At 36.9% G+C, this 18,613-nt stretch overlaps 2 protein-coding genes across 3 annotated transcripts in view; one reads left to right on the top strand and one right to left on the bottom strand.

Annotated features, from left to right (window-relative positions):
- The window catches only part of GNAZ (G protein subunit alpha z), a 76,366-nt gene extending 62,156 nt beyond the window's left edge, over positions 1–14,210 (bottom strand). Inside the window, exon 1 of the mRNA XM_075167853.1 lies at positions 13,892–14,210. The gene's annotated coding sequence lies outside the window, so the exon portion shown is untranslated. The remainder of the gene's footprint in view (positions 1–13,891) is intronic.
- Positions 1–18,613, top strand: part of RSPH14 (radial spoke head 14 homolog) — a 107,627-nt gene that overhangs the window by 72,968 nt on the left and 16,046 nt on the right. The window lies entirely within an intron of this gene.

Below are 18,613 nucleotides of genomic sequence, written 5' to 3'. Positions count from 1 at the left end.
TCCACATTTTTTTTCCAAGCACAAGTCTTCACTGGAACTAGAATTGTTACATCGTTTGGGCTATATGAAGCAAAGAGTAAGAGTATCCTCAGTGATCTAGAAACAATCCTCCATCGCTTCTCTGCACTTTTCAAGGTTTTGTTTTTGTCCTTAAGATCAGAGACACTGAGGACTTGCTAATAGCTTTATTTTTATTCAATGGGCTCTCAGTATAGAAGTTGTCCATTGGTCTTTCTAACAAATCACATTTTTAATAACTAATTGGAATTAAAAAAAAAAACAACCAAACACACAAACCTTAAGAGGTTCTCCAATTTTCACAACAAGCCTGAAAGCTCTAATATTATTCTGGAATTGTCCTTTAGAATTCCAGTCCTGTGCTACATAGCATTATTACTTTTTCAGTAAGCCAGCTTAAGCTGAATGTTTACAGTTGCTTTCACTAAATTTGTAATTATTTTCTATATCATTTCATGTCACACTACATTCAATAGTTGTCCAGTCATTCGAAAGATAAAAATGTATCAACTTCTATATGTTCAATACATGCTTGAGTAGCCTTCTACACACAGGAACTGGAAGACTTGCCACAAATCGCCACCTTTACCAATAATAGCCTCTCTATTGAAGTTCTGTGCAGACCTATACAAAGTAAGGGTTTTTTTCACACACAATAAAGCAAAAAGGCCTTGGTATCTTGATGCATCAACTTCTTTAGCTACCGTTTTCCCTCCACTAACACCCCCCCTCTAAAAAAAAAAAAAAACAACAAACCCAAACCCTAAAAACCCCAAAACCACAAATTGCTGCTACCATAAAGAACCTAACATCCTTTTCAAAGTTTGGCAGCTGCTAGGATTTCTCTTCAGTCTCTCCTTTCCAATTCCCTCTCTCTGGAGGGATGATCACACCATCATTACACCCCAGCTGCAGTTACCGCAGTTACACACCCACCACCACAAGCCAGAGGAATCTGAGTTGCTTTGTGCAGGCTCTTAACTAGGGATTATGAGAAGCCCTGCTAGCTTGTTGTGTTAAACATACATCAAACATTAGAGAGTACTGGAGTGGTTAAACTCCTTTCATCAGACTTTAAAAATGTCCTTTAATAAGCAATTTGGTTATGGATGAAGTGAGAAAAGGTATAATTTTAATTATCTGAAGAGACTGAAGGCCTAATTTATCCAGAGAACACAGTTAGAGCAGCAGTGCAATACTCTCAGCGTGTTTTTCACCGCTCATCCTCTGGAGAGGTTAAGTTTCTTAAATAATGTTAGGTTTTTCCTCTTATTCAACCTTGTTTTTTCTACTGAGATCAAGAATATTTCTACTTGTTACTAAATGAGATTGCAATATGAGCTAGAGGAACTCTGCTTAAGTAGTTGTGGTGAAATGGCAGCCTGTAATAAGTGACACTTTTCGGGGTGAGAATATTCATAGTTCTTCCTAAGCAGAATAAATACCTCTGTCATTGTTTAAGGGAAAAATAAGAAGAAAAAACCCCAAACCCCGTGAAGTGCTATGGTTGTGATCCACTTAAGGGAAGCCTTTTAGTTGACTTCAGTGGGTTTTGAAATGAGCCTGTATCCTGTTTTGTACAGGATGAAAGTAAACATAATGTATTTAAAAACATTACAAGAAGAATACCTAACTGCCAGCAACATAGACAGTTTTACTGATGAAAATTTAGTATTTAGTGCATGATTTGTACTCTTCTTGTATATGAATATCTACAGCTGAAAACTTTTGTAAGAATAGATATGAAATTGAATAGTCTAACTTTCAGCTCCCCATTTTTATATGATCTCATCATTACTGTATTACTAGTCGATACTGAAGCATGATCAGTATCATTGTATTTTAAGATTAATTTCTTCCCTGTGTGCACATGTTCCAAGCCTGGCTTCTGTTGGTATTCACTATGTATGTTTGTTCATAGGTCTAGTCAACCTTATAAGAACAGAAGCCAAATTTGACCATATGGGTTTTGAGTCATACTATGACAAAACCTAGTCAGGATGACTAGGCTTAGTTATAGAGCTATACAGATTTTGTCAGTATCGTGGATTGCTTCCATATCATTCTAAGAATAGATTTTTGTCTATAACAAAAATAAACCAGTAGGTATTGTATATTGGTTAATAGTCATTATTTTAAAAAAGCATAGGTAACAAAATGAGCTGGTAAGTGTAAGTCCATCTTTTGAGGAAGTTTGCATGGATTTTTAATCTGGATATTTACAATAATGTAGGAATGCTGTGATTTAGATTTGTCTGGGCAAAGTTGTTATTTTTCAGTCTCAAGCAAGTTTGTATATAGTTATTTTTTCCCAAACCTGAAACATATAAATGATAGATGGATTTATTTTTGTTATTAGAGATAAACCAAAATCCATTCTTTCTTAATATTTTGTTATTTTTCAGCTATGCATTGGTAACTGTACTACTACTACTATTAGTATTAGCAGTTGTAGCTCCAAATTTTGTAACACATACTGATGATTCTTTTGGTGTTCTGTTAACACTGCTAGTACTTATATGTGTGTATATGTGTGCATGTGCAGAGAGAGGGGGAGGAGGGTAATTACTAGTCCTATTCAAGTTTGTGTTGTATAGAAGGACATTTTCAGCATTCAGATTTTTTCCCCCATTACAAATTTTTTATTCCCTATAGTCCTGCAAATTCCCTAGCATGCAACCACAATTTCTGTATTTTTACTAAAACCTGTGACTGGTTCTGCATTTTTATAGTTCTTTAGACCTTAAATTCTGTCTGCAAATAATCTGTCTCTCCTATTGTACAAGTTCTCCTATATTGAGGTCAGAAAAGTTTCCCTTTTGGATCACACACCAACTAGAATTGTCTCCTCTTCTTTAAGGTACCTAATTAATTAGCTCACCATTTTGTGAGCTAATTGTTTCATTCATTTTGTTTCAAGTAGGCTCTTGAATCAAATATTGAGAATTGATAGGTTGATTTATGATATTACATACATGATCTACTGCTACTGTTAATAGTAATAAAAACAAATTTTGCAGGTTTTTCTGCATGAGGTAGTCCTAATAGCTTAAGTGAGAGTTTCACAAACCAGACAAATGTATGACTATATCCACACAGTACAGGTTTAACAGCAGCATTTCTAATGGTTGCTCTTTTGTTCTTTTTACTTTCAGTGACATCCCTTCTTGACTCAAATAGCTGTGGCACTAAAATTATCTTAAAGCTGAAAGGTGCTAATTGAGCCTTTAGTTTATTCATTATTCAGCAATGGATCCTCAGTTATTCATTTCTCATTTCAAGTATTACCAGAAAAAATTACTTATGGTAACACTGTATCCTACTATTAAGATGGCACGTAAAGCTGAAATTTTACTACTGATAAGAAGCCATGGATTCCTAAATATTCTAGTTGGCATTTAGCATTTCATACATGAGATATGCAGGAAAAAAGCTGATGACTTATCTTTTTGGGTTTTTTTTGCTCACTAAAAATCTGCTGTTGATACTGTTGTAATAACAATTACAAGAAACAGGCACAGATCTGCGATAAGAAATAATATATATGCTGGAGGTTACTCAGAATGTATCCATACCTCAATGGAAAGGTCATACACAAATTTCTCAGCAAGGCATATTAGGTGCAAAGGCTGTTGCAGCTGTATGGATTCCAGCTTCCAAATTCACCCTAAACTCACAAAGCAGATTTACCAAGTGGGGGCCAATATCCACAATGCACAGCAGAAAAAGAATTTATCGTGAAAACTTTGTTAAAAGAGTATGAGGACACTTCTGAGACCACTCAGATTATTCAGCTAGCAGGTGTGAGGTGGGGGTTCTGCATTTTCAGTGATTTGTTCTCAGGTACCACTGGTTAAGTATTATACCATTTCTTGCCTGATAACTACTTGTAGCCTTCCAGGATAGTTGTGCTTAAAAGCATAGGTTTTGTTATGTTTTGCTTCATGTACAGCATACCCCAAGACTTTTAAATTGACGTATTGGAGTGTCCTGGTTTCGGCTGGGATAGACTTTTCTTCCTAGTAGTTGGTATAGTGCTGTGTTTTGGATTTAGCATGAGAATAATGTTGATAACATACTGATGTTTTAGTTGTTGCTAAGTAGTGCTTATACTGGGTCAAGGACTTCTCAGCTTTCCTTGCTCTGCCACGTGCACAGGAGGGAGCATAGCCAGGACAGCTGACCCAAGCTGGCCAAAGGGATATTTCATACCATATGACGTCATGCTCAGTATATAAACTGGGGGGGTTGGCTTGGGGGCAGCGATTGCTGCTCAGGGACAGTCTGGGCATCGGTCAGCATGTGGTGAGCAATTGCATTGTACGTCACTTGTTTTCTATATTCTTCCATCATTGTTGTTATTATTATAATTATTTTCTCTTCCTCTGCTGTCCTATTAAACTATCTTTATGTCAACCCACTGGTTTTACTTCCCCGCCCCCCCCCCCCAATTCTCTCCCCCATCCCACTGGGGGCGGGGAGAGTGAGCAAGCAGCTGCGTGGTACCTAGCTGCCGACTGAGGTTAAACCACAACACTAAGAAAAGATGATAAGGGTACTGCTGCCTAATACCATCTGTAACTTTCAAACAGCTTTTGCGTCTTCGTTGTTGCAAGGCTGAAAAATTCCCCACAGGATGCATCTTAGTAGTAAGAGAATAACTCATTACCTAATATCAACCCAAAAAGCTACAAACATTCCAGAAAGCAAGTGCACATAAAATTTCTTACCTCTCAACTCTAGGAAAATGCCTGATAAGGTGTCTCCCCACCTTTACCAAAAGCACAAATGAAGGAAATAATAGTTAAAGAGCTCAGAGCTGACTTAGCTTTCAGGCCAATCCACCTTGAAGCTATTCGAATTTTGTTTCAATTTCCTCCAGCTGGCAGTAATCCCATTAAGATGCAATGTCACTGACATACACACTTAATACCAGTCTCCTCCTCCCAAAGTGTATTTTGCACCAAATACTTCAGCAGGAATAATGCAAACAATTTGTGTCATCTCTTTGCCCACTGAAGACTCCATGCATTAGGGAAACATCCAGTAAAAGTTTTAAGTAGTTTTGCTCTTCTAGAGACAGAGGAATGGCATAGAAATAGCAGAATACGATAGTAGATTGTCATCATAATACTGATTGTGTCTCCTTGACTTTTCTGAAACCTTTTTTTTTTCCAGTTCTTAAGAATGAGGTACAATTTTGGTTTGTATTTAAGATTCTCATGTCTGCCATTAAGTAGTGTAAATGGGTGCCCTGTACAAAAATAATTTTAACTGTCCCTTTCCATTTTTTGTGTTGGTTGCAGGAGGCAGCAATTTCTAAAGGCTTTTGTAAAAGTTAAAAGGAAGAGCCAAATCCTAGAAATTTTGCACATCTGTATTATTTTCTGAAATATTTTAATCTTGACCTTCTACTGTTTATATTCTGTTGATCTCCACTTGCCTCTGACCAATCCTAATACAAGCTAGAGAAATTATTTGTAGTGAAAAATAGTATTTCATATGGATTTTATTACTAGATAACTCTGAAAAAATATATCCTTTTAAATTACATCTTACAAAATATGGAATCTATAGCTGATGATTCTGACAAAACAGATGCAGACACCAAGAAAACAATGAGATTGATATGCTCTAAATGTAACTCCATCAAATATAAATCTTCTTCACAATGTAAGTAAAGACAGATAGTAAACAATATGTCTAAGAAAAATTCCTTTTGCACATCATATCTCATCGCTGAATAAGAACAATGCTGCATAGATTGACAGCATTCCATCTGGCTTCCTTTAAAAATTATTCACAAGCACTTTATTATTTTCTTGAATTGACTTGTTTATGTAAGCTTTCGATGAGTTCTATAAAAAATTCTTGACGGATAAATCATGAAAACATAAAGTATCCAAAATCCAAAGTTACAGTCGTATAGATAACCTTTGATAATCACAGACTGCCTATATCTGGAGAAATGCAACACCAAGAATAAGATACTGTATGAAGATACCTAAATACTGTATTTTGTCAAGACAATAATATATTCAAAATTCTCTCTGCTAATATTTTCATGTTTCATCATAAAGTAGGTGAAACCAGGTTAATTTCTGAGGACTGTGCACATTCCATATATAATTTACTCTGACATGTAGAAACCAAATGCAAACATAGACAAAGCAAGTTCAAATTTTATTTAAAAAATACTTTTGGAAATAATTAAGATATTTGCCTAGCATTATTCCATAATATTTTGCTGCCTATATAAGGTGGTACACTTTTAATGCCGTTTTTATTGGTTGTGATCAAAAGACAACCTTATTCAATAATAACTTTACAGCAAGAAGAAGGAAAGTGTCTCAATTCTTTCACTCCCATGTTATTTTCAATGAGGAATAAAAGTCTTACCATCAGCAGGAGTTCCTATATTCTTTCAGGATTTTAATCAAATTTAGCCTTTCTTGATTCTGACAACCAAACTCATTTGGGTAATCCTAGTTAGAATAATGTAGGGAGGCATCTCCAGCCTAATAAAAAATCTTTAGTTCGGACTTACAGGCTGAGTATGGAATGGGAGGCATGTTGGTTTTCATGGACAATGACCCGTGCTTTCCCACTAATGGAAAAGAACGGAACTCTTGCCTTTTTCAGTTGGCCACTGCCCTGATAATACCAACTAAAATTACTTTTTAAACATCTAAATACAGATATTTTCTTGAGCAGGGTAATCCTACCCAGGTGATACTGGGTAATTGTTAATTGCTTGTCTATCTTATCGGTCCTTTTTTGTGGAATACTATAAACTTTTATTTGGTCAGCCTTTTCCGTTTGATTCTTATGAAAGACTGGTGGAAAAGTATAGAAGCAATGTAGATTATAGAATCATGAGAAAGTACCTTACTGTCTTTGTACTCACCTGAATTTCACTTGACTGAAATTCTCTCAAAGTAAGATAATATCATTAGTAGAACTACTCAAAGAGGTAAGAAGGAAGGTGATTTTCCTGCTCACTGAGAAATTCTCCCATCATTTGTTAATTATGTCCACAGTACTTTAAGGTAATCCCAGAGTTCCATGTGACTCTGTGCCCAACTTTCCTTTTAAAGCACACTTTTGCTATAATAGGCATCACCCATTTCTCTCAGATCAATTCTTACAAAAATTATCATGCCTAAATGATTTCCAAATTAGGATATTGCAGTATTTTCTACTTGGGGTTCATTGCTTTCCAGTATTAGAAGACACAACTAGAAGAGCAACATGAATTAGTCAAAAACACAGAGAAACTCAGATACTCCTAGTCTTGATCTGAATAGGGATCTGAAGTTTAAGATCTGAATAGGGAGAAATGGTTTTTCATGATTCAGCCTTCATTGTAGAGCCAGATTGGAGCTGCCTAAATCTCAGCAGTTTCCAGGTATGATCCCAAGAGGCCACAATATCAGTGGCTGTCTTGGTTTCCTTGACTGCAGAAGTGGGAAAATGTGTAGAGTTGCTAGGCCAACAACACAACAAGGAGAGAGGCTTCTCTCATCACAGACCAGGGTAATATCCTTTGTAAACATTTAATTTTAGTTTATAACCCGCTTGCACTGGGAGAGAATGGGACTATAACAGAACCAATAATTCAGTTCTTTGTCTATGTGGTAGGTTATTACTTTATCAGTGGTTTAACTTCTATTACATAGAATTGCACTGTTCAGGACTGCAGTGTACAATCAGTCCTCTTGGGGAAAATGGAGAATTGTAATTTGCAGTGTTAAAAGTCACAGATTCCTACCTCTTGTTGATGTTGATACCTGATACTTTCATTTTTTTAGACCACTATGTATTTACTTGACCTGTGAAATCAAAGAATATTGATATAATAAAATGCACTGATGTGCACGTCAGCCTAAAATCTTGCTGCATTTAAAACAATTGCTAATCCCTTTAATTAATACATTGTTGAAATTAGTAGCCAAGAATTTGTTCCTGTAACTTAAAAAAATTACATAAAGTCTTCAGCATTCTATTTCTTTCTGTGAGCACGCTGGCAAAAAGCAAACTTGACACACCTATGTAATCACAGTCATGAGGCAAAGTTCAGATTTGCTTTTGGGAACATTCACAGCAGGAAACATAATCAAGAGGACTTATGCACATCTAGTCAGGGAACAGAAACAATATGATAATAGAACAGTTGTTCAAATTCGAAGTACGCTAGCCTTAGCATTTTAAATACCAACATAAATGTCACTGAATTACAAATTAAAGTAAGTTTATCTGTTTATGGACATAAATGGATTGAAAAAGAGGTTAAAAACATGTCTCTGAAATGACTGATTAAGGTGAGAGTCTACCATTACTAAGCAATACAAAATGAAAGCTCAATAGGTTCTTAGCAATTGTAAGAATATATAAATATCTGCCCGTTACAAAATGGCTTCTATTATAGCACCCTAACTCTGCTAAATTTAAAAGGCCAGGCACAGAAATGCATCTTGAGAGAAAAATCTTTCTCCCAAGACCCAGTTGCAACAAAGGTATTTTGTGGGACGCTATCAACTCAGTGGCAGTACAGAGATGCTCCAGTGCAACAGTGTTTTTTCTGGTATATTTTAGAATATCAATTTAGAATTGATTTGGTTAGCATCATATGCATTGATTTGGTTAGCATCATATGCATTAATTTACTGATGGACTTTAGTCCTTTAAATGAAACAGAAAAAAACTTCTATGTAGTATTGGTTTGAATCCTCTCCCATAGCATAAACACTAGGGAAGATGAACAGCTAATATCCTGGACTTTCTTTCCTCATAAAACATCCAATCTGAAAAAAGCACTCTAATTCACATATATGTATAAATGGATATTATATATCCAAATGAAATCATATTTTGTTAATACATTCCACATATTTGGATTATATGACTTGGGCTGGTAAATATCCAGAGAAGAAACTTTTTATTTAAAAAAAACCAACCTAATAACTCAAACTGTATTATTTTCAGAAAGATGTTCCCTTAGATGATACGTAAGTATCCTTTTGAATGATACATATATTTATCTTTTAAGGGAAGAAGTATAATAACCAGGTGCATACCCCACCTAAGCAGCTAGCCCCCCCAGAGCTAAACATCCATCTGTGTTTTTGTTACTGTGCCATGACACTTTCATCTGAATTGATTACAATTCAATTGAATTGTGTTTTTTCTTTCCACAACACAACTGTGTCAACTGTATTTGTGCATCAACACTTGATATGCTGTCTAATTGTATTTGCGTTGATGCATTTTGTGAAGATAAAGGTAGTTATTCCATATTGTCTTGATAAGGTTTGAAAATATAGAAAGCAGGCACACAGCATAAGGTAGAAACACACTGGGAATGTATGCTAGAATACTGCCTGGGGTACTAGGTAAAACTGGATAAAAGATCTGGATTACTTGTACTGTTCTAGTGAAGTCTTTCCTCCACAATTCAATAGCATTGTTAAGATGCAGTTAGAGGAAGAAACCAGTGTACTAGCCTAGTTACTATCAAAGAAAACAGGGTTGGTAGGTAGGGAGTAGCAACTGTATTTTTACTTACAAATATTTATGGTGAACCATGAAAATATCTTCATAATTAACTAGTTAAGATTAGTTAAACATTACAATATAGACAGTCAGAGTGTCCAGATGTAGCATATGCATGTATGTGGCTACCTCTGAGCTAGTCACTCAGTGCTTTCTTTGTAGGCAATGGAGAAAAACAGTAATTTCCAAAGGTCAGTTCATCTCAGACTAAGATGGTGGTCAAAAATCAGTCTGATTAATTGCATTGTAGGAATCTCTTTCTCTCCATCAACTATAAGGGAAGCCTTAACAACTACTCCATATACATGTCCATGTTACAGGTATCTAAAAGTGATGAGAATAATTCTTCCCAACTGCCAAGTCCAGGGAATTACTATTTAATAAGTCTACTGTAAAAATATCAGATTAACAAGTTGTAGTTCCTAAGAAATTATTATTTGCTTTCTGGTCATTATCATTCATGTATGTGGGCAAAATGGATACTTAGAATTTGAATTCAGTTTTTCAAATTTGCCTCTTTATGTTTTTCTGTTGGCCAACATGATCACTTGTAATTTCACGGGCTATTTTTGTAACATAGAATTGTCTGGAAATGTTATCACACTTGTCTTTTTGATGTGATGACTTAGCAATCCAAAGGAGAAACAGCCCTCTGGTATAACGGTCTTAAAGAGAAAACAAGGGCAGAGGAAAATAGGATTTGTTGGGTAAAACTGTTTTCTAACGATACACTGGATGTCCAATTCTAAATAATAAAATGGGATTCTAGGGAGAGCTGAGTTTCTGTTGAACCATAGATAATGCTCTGAGCTACAGAAGTAAAAAAACACATGGAAAGCTGTTGCCTTCTGAAATTTTGCCATGTGTTTTGTTAGCTGTGATTTTAAATGTATTTAATTAACGACTGTTTGAAGTGTAGGTAACATAGAAATGATGGCCCACATCAATAATCTGTTCCTTCCATCCTACTTTACCAATGCCCTTCAGTGTTAGTGAAAAGCAACAGTTGAGAGAGAAGAGTATTTTCTCTGTAGCTTTCATTTCAAGGGTTAAATTGTGTCCTTGATTACACTAGCATAAAGCTAAAATAACTTAAATTGCTAATACGTATCAACTCCAGATTTAATAACAGAATAAATAAAAGCTGAATTTAGCTCTTCTCTGTCATGTTGTGTATTCCACATACCTTAAATTGTCAGGTGACTTTGAGAAGAGAATCAGTTTTAGTTGTTTTGGATCAGTCTAGTTTTTCCCTTTTGTGATTATTCTTTCATCAATACAGTAGTTGAAATTTGGACTTCTTAATCACCACTCTTGGATTCTGGAAAGTTTAATAAAAATGTGAACTTTGACTATAACATACAAAGTATAAGTCAAATTCTCCTCTCAAGTAGACTGAAGGGAATGTGTTGTAACTATTAATGGATGTGGATTTATTCTGGATACTTTGCGGATCACAAGGAACAAAACTCAGCTTTTTTTTTTAATAAAACTAGGACAATTTTTCTTACGAAATATAAATAATACAATTGTATCTAAGTATGCCAATATTTTGATTTTAAAGGGCTTTAGTTTAAAAGTTCTCTTAGGTAAAATAAAATAGTTAATTTCTTGAGTAGTATGCTCTTACTGCTTAAGGTGGGTAACGTCAACTTTAACAGCATTTGTGGGAATAACACTACAATTTTCTCAGTAAAAAGAATATGATTAAAATCATTGATAATTTATGAATTAGAGTTTGTGATGCAAGTAGAGAGTTACTGAATTTGTCATTGAGACTGTGACCTCACTGAAATCAGCTATAAAACTGTTCAACATTGTTGTTCCTAGAGGGCATGGGAGAACCTGATCAGTGAAACTATGCATGCTCGTATTGAGCCTGGGCTTTCTTCTACTGAAATTAGTGACAAAATTTCCAATGACTCCTGTGAAAGCAGGACCAAAACTTTAACCAGAAACAGTCAGATTCAACTCTCATTTTCAGTTACATAAATCTGGAGAATCTCTTCTGAAATAAGTGGAATTATTGTGATTTAACCCAAAGGAATTGAGAGTATTTTTCTTTAATTGATGGGGGGGGGGAGAGAAAAAGACATCATTCCCTTATATTGCCTCACCACTGCGTATCAACTAAGACACACTCTGCTGTCAAAATCCTTATCTGCTTAAGCTGCAGAGGAAGAGCTGACTTCACCATTTAAGGATTTAAGCTTTTATTGTCTACTGAATTTTCTGTTATCCTTATCCCTCTACTTATCCCCTTCCCCACTGCTCAGCAGGTAGATTCCTTAAGAAGAAGAGACAAATTTCTGTTTTCTGATTCTGTCTAGGTTTCTTAAAATTTAATGTACCTTATTCCATCAATGTGTAATCTGACCTCAGACAACCAGAACACTTTTACTTCAGTTCTTCAGAACTACCTAGCTGTTTATTTTTAGATCATCATAGTTAAATTCAAAGCCAAGGCCTGTAGCTTCAGTACAGTGAGCTGTACTGAAGGCTTGCTAAATTCAAGGTAATACCTCCAGAAGAGTCATTCAACTCTGTTCACCAGTGGTCAATGAAGTGTCAAGCACTTAATTGTCAGACGGAGGTGTAGCATTCTTTATGTAGCACGTGGAGTTTATTCATCTCTGTAAGGTCCATTGTCAGAATGGCCCATGGCCTTACACAGAATTTTCTTCCTTACACTCTACTTTTCTTTCCTTATAAGCATGCATATGCACACAGAAGTGGGATTATTCTTTCAAAATGCAAGCCAGTGCTTTGATAATGGGTGATATCATGAGATTTTCTCCTAAATATGCCACATAACTAAGATGTTTTCTTTTGATTGCAGCCATCACTGGCTTTTGAAGACTGGAACTTCATTCTTCTATACACATAGGCCTATCCTGTGGTAATGTCCTCTATTCAAGGGCAGGGATCTGTGCTTTTTGCATGACAGCTTCCAACAAAATGATTTGATGGAGACAGCCAAGTTAATGGCAAAAAGGTCTCTGTTCTGCAGAGCTGTATCTCTTCAGTTAGCAAATATGTGCCCTGTTGAAGAAAAGCCACTATTTCTGCCTACAATAGCACCTAAGCCATCAGCTCAGACTTCAAATGTCTATACCCATAAAGTCAGAAACAATTTCCCCTAAGGAAGTACAAAATACACACTCATTTTTACTCCTTCATGATCCACAAGTAGATGTTCACAGTACCATGTTTTTCTACATGACCTGCTGTTGTAACCTTTGTAGATGAAATTTTGACGGCCACCCAAAGGGTGTGACCTACAATGGCACGAAATACAGAGCCAAAATAAAATCAAATTGTGGGTGTAAGAGTATCAGTAAATGGATTTAAAGAAATGCTGAATGGAAAACTAGTGAATTTTTCTCAAATCTTGCACAGGAAAATGTTGTCGAGATAGGTCAGTAGCCTCCAGAATAAATACCACAAGAACATATGTTAAACAGCTTCTACAGTGAAACAGCCAAACCGAGATCAGATCAGTACTATTAGCAGAAATTAAACTGACATATATTTGTCTGTGGGTCTCTCAGCTAACATTGGAGGGTTGGGTTTTTTTGTGTATGAATCACTCACACAACATGCAAATACAAAGATACCAAAAAACTTGTGGTTCACAACTGCAGATGGGAGCCGTCCACAGGTGCATGTTAATATAAAAAAACCTCCCCATTCCTTCACATGCATAAACACACACAAAGAGGTAGAGCATCCAGGCTCCGCAGAGCCACACATCCTTAGAATGAGCAGATGTGTCTGTTACAGGGAGGATTTATTACAGAAATTCAGCAGCTAGGAGCCTTTTCTGATGAAACGTTAGCCAGCCTGCATTTCCCTGGGAGGAGGTGCTACATAGCGTAGAGGTTCTTCTCCCAACAGGCGGACTCTAATGGGTTATCTTTCTGAATCATTAAGAGAATGCAATGGATCTTAGTAAGGCTCAGGTATTGGATATTAATGGGTTACAATCCAGGTGAGGAAAGGGAGATGACTTAATTTTGTGAAAAAGTGATCAAGCTGAAGCAGCAGCTGATAGAAGGCCAGTATCCCTTGAGAAGGTCATTTTCACTGTATCAGCAGCCTGCCTCCCCTTACTATTTTTTCAATGCACACCGAAATGTTTCTACTTCACAGTGACATTCATTTTGTCTTTCATCCAGCAAAAGCATAGCTTATTATTTCAAAATGACACCTTTTTCTTCTTGCTTTAGAAGTCCCTTTTTATTTTGGAAATACATGGAGAGGCAAATGTTCATCGCTAAACTGATTTAAGAGAGCAAGAAATGCAGAATATTCCACTCACCTCCAGCACCAGGCAGGCAGGCAGCCTCCACCTCCTCAATCCATCAGTACAAACGCTCACGTCCACTGACGCTTCTCGTCTCTGCTTTGGCCCTTTTTCACATCAGCATCTATGATTTGCAGCGAGCAGACACACCACGACTACAAACACTAGCCCCACAGCCCAAGCAGGAGAAAAAACCTGCCCTTTCTCATTTTCTCCCTAGAAAATAAAATTTTTAAAAAACGGGTTTTTTTAAAGGCGATAATGGAAACACTTGTCCGGTGGCCCCCCGCGGGAGACAGGGAGGTGCTCAGCGATCTCGCCGGGAAGCCGGGGCAGGGGGAGCGCGGGGCTGGCTCTGGAGGAGGAGTCGGAGGCTGCCAGCCCGTTTCCAAGCCAACGGCGGGGGGTACCGCGGGCGGGGAAGCGGCGGCGCGGCCGGCGGGCGCCTCCCGGGGCCGGCGGCAGCTCCCGCCCGGAGGTGACCGGGCCCTGCAGCCCCTGCGCCCCCGCCCCGCTCTCACGGAGGCTCCGTGGCGCATAAGGACCTAAATGTTAAGGAGTGGGTTTGTGGGTTTTTTCCTCGTCTTGTACACTGTGTTGCACTCACGCATTACATAATATTCATGCACATAATATTCATACGTGTTCCATCTCTTGTATTATAGGCTCTTCCTATCTGCCCAAATGCATTTATCTTCTTAGAGTTATTTAGCAGTTCCATGTTTTCTGCAGTAGTGCAGTTCATGGCTCTGTTAGAATTATGATTTTTATGATTAATTTTGCAATGCATATTTTAGGGCATATTTTAGGGGACTGATGAAGTAGAGGGAACAAGTCACACACATGTTAGAATAATGCAATCAAGGCTAAAGTGAGAAAAAATAGTTTATTTAGTTACATGGAATTTATCTACTGTTTGCATTCCACTTTTTCCATCACCCAATTGCTCTTGGTACTGTGCATATATTTTCTTCTGCTTTTCCCTTTCTGCCTTTTTCTTTTCCTGTCTGTTGCATTTGTGTATGTGTAATTTACTACAGCTTTTTTTAAGTAATGAGTATAATTTTCTTATTATCTCATTAATGGATTTACCGTATTTATATTTTACATTTTTTCATTTTTTGGCCATACTATAATACTAGTTGCATTATTGAATAGATGTGATTTCTCCCTACATTGCTAATTTTATAAACATAATTTGTTACTGGTACACTTATGCTGGAGATAGCAATAGAGGCTTTCAGACATAGACAGAATGCAGGCATTTTTTTCCCACAATAAGGCTAACATAATACAGTGGAGAAAGCATCTGATTCCTGTAAATAGTATCACTTCCAGTGATCGCTTCCAGAGCAGAGCTGTAGCATCAGTGAATTATAATAATGAAATATTTTAGTGTAAAACACAATGTAGCAACATTATTTTTCTTGCATAGGAATAAGAGCCATGAATCGGTATATCATGTGAGGGAATTTTTCCTATAAGTAATGAATCTTAGGTCTTGTTCACACTAGAAGAGTTTGCCAGTACATCTAGACTGGCAAAGTTGTTCTGGTAAACTCCTAGCATTTAAAAAAGAAATGTCATATACATAAGTTGCATGTTCTCCCAGCAAACTGATAATATTCAAATCACAAATTTGCCCTGCTTCAATAAAAAAGATAATCTCTACAGGTTTTTTGAAATTTTAGCTTTCAATATATATGCACACATGTCTTTTGGTGCATTTATATGATCAGATAGTGGTCATTTTAAAATTCTAATAGTGTTTTGTTTTTCAAATGTGTCTTTATTTGCAATTGCATAAATCCCTGATATAGTTATGTTGGCATGGGAATAGAATAAAAAATTGTATCTGTGGTAACTAAGTAGTCTAGATAATAGGATAAAAGAACAATAACAAGGTGTACAGGTTTAATCTGCTATTCCATAAAGAACAAGTAGTTACTATAGAAACTGTCACATTACATGTATCTTCAGTATAGTACTTTACATGTGAGAAAAAGCATCTTCCACACATTAACCAACTTCGGCAGAAATAACAGCATCAACTACCATCAGCCTCAGTAGGAAGTCACTCTCTACAGATTTCATCACTTCTAGGTATTTTCAATTGATATAACAAAATGCTTGCTTTCTTGCAGTTTTGAGGGAGGCACCTAACCGTAGATGAAATTTTGTCAGTGAAGGAATTACTGAGCAAGCAGTACGTGAGTAACGCGACAGGTCTTTCTCTGAGAAGTTTAGGTGTTATTATTTCAACACCACAGTATGGGAGCTTACTGTTGATTAATGGCAGAGTTAAAACCCAACTCATCCGAAAAAAAAATCAGTTTTCTTCAGTCTCACCTTGTCTTGCATCCAGAAGTTCTCAATAGGGCCTTTCAGCATGCATTGATTGCGCTACATGTAGCTAAGCTCCCACAGAAATTTAAAGAGAAATATATGTCTCAAAATAGCATATACAGATGATTAAATGCCAAAGTCAAATGGCATATAAAAACAGTTCTTTAGCTCAGTACTCTAAATTTTGTTCTTTGTATATGGATAGATTGAAAACAGACAGTTACATATTGAAAGTGAATAGTTTGCATTACTTTTTTTGCCTGGAAATAGTAAACAATAATCTGAAAGAACCACGATGATCTGACTGGATTCCTGCTCCCTCTTGCATGTCAGGCAGGTCACCATTTCTTCCCGTATCAGAGCAGGTTATAATTTGAAGGGAGTAGCATTTGGCTGTTGAGGTGTAACATCTAATACACAGATTACTGGAACCCTTAACTGCTCAAGTTTCATTCAACTTGACATTGCTATTCATTGACCAAAAGCCAAATCCTTGCCTGTTTACTGTTGCTTTCTGTTTGGGATCAGTCAAAATAGATGCATTCATACATGTTTAGTTTGAAGACAATAGTTCTAAAACAGAAATGTGTTCTTAAGTGGAAAATCCCATAGGGATTTTTCTAATCAATTACCCTTTATTATACCATAACAACATCAAAATATTTATATGCACATATGCAATGTTCTTGGTGAATGTACATCTCCAAATGATAGAGGGTAAATTGAGAGGCCACATCTGGTCTGTAATAAAAATATAATAAAAGACATTTTGTATTTCATTCAATTTTCTACCAAACACCCTCTTTTTAACAAACAATTGTAGATCTGGGTTAGATATTTATAGATGGGTCTGTGATTCTCTTTGAGCATGAAGAACTGAACAGAACATTTAGAGAACAATAAAAAGGCTGTATTTTTATTTTTAACCATTTTTCTCACATGGAAGAGTTTAAAATAACATCAAGTACAGATGACTGGGATCTGATATTTAAAACTATCTGGCATATTGTTGTGTTGTACCAGTGACTGTGAGATGGTCGGGGAAAAAATCATGAATGCACCTTCCAGGAGATGGTATCAGCCTGACCTCATTTGGCTTTATCATTTAGGATGAAAATTCACTTTTTACCGGGATTTCACCCTTTTATCTTCTTCTCACATCCTTCAGGTAACTGAGGGTTTCACTTAATATCAACTGTTTACTCTTCCCATGAGGTCAAATCATGGAAGACATTTGAGAATGTGAACCCGGATAATGAGTTAGAGCTAATACCACAATCAACTAAAGAGAAGGACTCCTCTAGTTTTTCAACAGACAAAAATTTTAAAAAGAAAAAAACAACCAAACCCTAAAAATGTTAAGTGCCTTACATACCTTCCTTCACGGTTTTATTATGTACCTACTGTATTTGCAGCTCACAGTCATTGGCTCAACTGCCAATGAAGTTCAGTTGCCACTGAAGCCAAGTTTAGAAAAACAAGCATTAAATCCAGCAGCTGGTGGACAGCTGCTTGGAGGCTCACCTGGAGCCCTGGAAGATATGCTGGCTTTCCTGTGCAGTTAACTTTACATAGCAGTCCTCACTTATCCTAAGTTTTGTGATGGATACATGGAACCCAACTCCTTCAGAGCCTCCATGGGAAGAAAGCTACAGATAGAGATACCATGATATAAAATAAAGGAATGTAGTTCTTTGTAAAGGACCCATCCTTCAAGGATGCATTATTATGTTTTAAAAAAAAAAAGGAGAATTCCTCATTCTTCACTATTAAGGGCAAAGGAATGGGGAAAACAAAACAAAACAAAACCCCCTCAAACTTTAGAATCATAGAATAGTTTGGGTTGAAAGGGACCTTTAAAGGTCATCTAGTCTATCCCCCATGCCATGGGCAGGGACATCTTCGACTAGATCAGGTTGCTCAGAGCCCTGTCCAATATGACCTTGAATGTTTCCAGGGATGGGGCACCTACCACCTCTCTGGGCAACCTGTTCCAGTGTTTCACCACTCTCATTGTAAAAAATTTCTCCCTAATATCTAGTCTAAATCTACCCTCTTTTAGTTTAAAACGATTACCCCTTGTCCTGTTGCAACAGGCCCTGCTAAAATGTTTGTCCCCATCTTTCTTATAAGCCCCCTTTAAGTACTGAAAGGCTGCAGTAAGGACTCCCCTAAGCCTTCTGTTCTCCAGGCTGAACAACCCCAGCTTTCTCAGCCTTTCTTCATAGGAGAGATGTCCATCCCCCTGATAATTTTTGTGGCCCTCCTCTGGACCCGCTCCATCAGGTCCATGTCTTTCTTGTGCTGAGGGTTCCAGAGCTGGACACAGTACTCCAGGTGGGGTCTCACCAGAGCAGAGTAGAGGGGCAGAATCACCTCCCTCGACCTGCT

This window comes from Calonectris borealis, chromosome 18 (assembly GCF_964195595.1).
Source record: "Calonectris borealis chromosome 18, bCalBor7.hap1.2, whole genome shotgun sequence".
Classification (NCBI taxonomy): domain Eukaryota; kingdom Metazoa; phylum Chordata; class Aves; order Procellariiformes; family Procellariidae; genus Calonectris; species Calonectris borealis.
Note: the sequence above shows the minus strand (reverse complement) of the source record. Positions and strands in the feature narration are given on the sequence as shown.